The 1,902-nt window shown below is 45.3% G+C and overlaps 1 non-coding gene across 1 annotated transcript; it reads right to left on the bottom strand.

The window, feature by feature from the left end:
* Window positions 1–224: 224 nt before the first annotated feature.
* On the bottom strand, window positions 225–299 carry Trnat-ugu (transfer RNA threonine (anticodon UGU)). The gene has a single exon. It is a non-coding gene; the product is annotated as a tRNA-Thr (tRNA).
* Between the last annotated feature and the right edge of the window lie 1,603 nt (window positions 300–1,902).

Here is a 1,902-nt window from a genome sequence, read left to right on the forward strand (position 1 = left end):
CTACCAAGTCCCGTACGAGTTCGTGCATAGCGTGTGCGTTCACACAAGAAGGTCAATGGCCGGGAAGCCATATTTTAACTATATATGACGGTAGTATCTGTTCCCGAAACAACACATACCGTGGATGACCATGCAGCTTTGCTAGAAATGAAATGATAATTAAATGGACACCCTAGCTGCAAACAGGCGTTGATATACTTCACTTGGGACATGTTGAAAATGTGTGCCCCGACCGGGACACGAACCCGGGATCTCCTGCTTACAGGGCAGACGCTCTATCCATCTGAGCCACCGAGGGCACAGACGACAGTGCGTCTGCAGTGACTTATCCCTTGCACGCTCCCCGTGAGATCCACATTCCCAACATGTCCACAACACTACATTCGTAGTGCGCCTAATAGATGTTTGCCCATCATACTCATTACTCGTAGCAGATTAATCTACCAAGTCCCGTACGAGTTCGGGCATAGCGTGTGCGTTCACACAAGAAGGTCAATGGCCGGGAAGCCATATTTTAACTATATATGACGGTAGTATCTGTTCCCGAAACAACACATACCGTGGATGACCATGCAGCTTTGCTAGAAATGAAATGATAATTAATAGACACCCTAGCTGCAAACAGGCGCTGATATACTTCACTGGGGAAGTACGGGACCTGGTAGATTAATCTGCCACGAGTAATGAGTATGATGGGCAAACATCTATTAGGCGCACTACGAATGTAGTGGTGTGGACATGTTGGGAATGTGGATCTCACGGGGAGCGTGCAAGGGATAAGTCCCTGCAGACGCACTATCGTCCGTGCCCTCGGTGGCTCAGATGGATAGAGCGTCTGCCATGTAAGCAGGAGATCCCGGGTTCGTGTCCCGGTCGGGGCACACATTTTCAACATGTCCCCAGTGAAGTATATCAACGCCTGTTTGCAGCTAGGGTGTCTATTTAATTATCATTTCATTACTAGTAAAGCTGCATGGTCATCCACGGTATGTGTTCTTTCGGGAACAGATACTACCGTTATATATACATTTTGAAATAGAACTTGAGAGATACTGAGTCAAAATACTAAACTAAAAGGTGCAGGTAAACTAGCATAGAACAAACCGAAGCAAATCAGATGGGAAACGTAGATAACAAGGAAAACATCTATCATAAGAAAAATGAAATTAACCGACACCTAGCCGACTGAAAAAAAAGATTCAACATGTTGGCGAAGAGGTCTCGATATCGACGCATTCGTAAACGTGTCCAGTAGGTCGTGATCATGTACCGCATGAAGTTCATGTGGTCTTCCCCTCGTCTTCTACGACATAATCAACGAAGTATCGCAGTAACCAAATAACGATAGGGGTTTTAGACCGTGGAAGGAAGGAAGAATCTGGTCGCAATATTATTTCCGTAGTGTAGAACGTCTCAGAAGATCGAGTAAGAAAAGCCGATTGCCTCCTAATCCAAGACCTAGTTGCCATTTGACTTCCAGAAGTAAAGCGATGGCGTATAGTATCTACAGACGTACGATTACATATATCTGCGTCGCTAAGCCCAATACGGAAAAGTCACTTTTTCGTTGAAATCAAGTTATTTACTACCTTATAGCAAGAGGATGCTACGCACATCGGCAATATCGGAAGATTGACATTGCACGCAACTGTCGCCGAGTTTGATTGCGGCGATTCTCTTTCAACGAGGGGCAAGGGACTGCTTTCCAACGAGTCTGTAGGAATTTCATGGTGAGGACGGGTCTCCATAAAAAGTCAGCCCCTAAATAGCTCACGGCAAGATAGAAGTCACGATTGTGTTTTTACGTATAATTTATGCGACCAACAACAGTAGAGGGTTCACGATTAGCAGGACGGACACAGAGAAATAAACGAGACGTGAATATGTGAATCATTCCATGTA

The sequence above is a fragment of the Schistocerca nitens genome, chromosome 4 (assembly GCF_023898315.1).
Source record: "Schistocerca nitens isolate TAMUIC-IGC-003100 chromosome 4, iqSchNite1.1, whole genome shotgun sequence".
NCBI lineage: Eukaryota > Metazoa > Arthropoda > Insecta > Orthoptera > Acrididae > Schistocerca > Schistocerca nitens.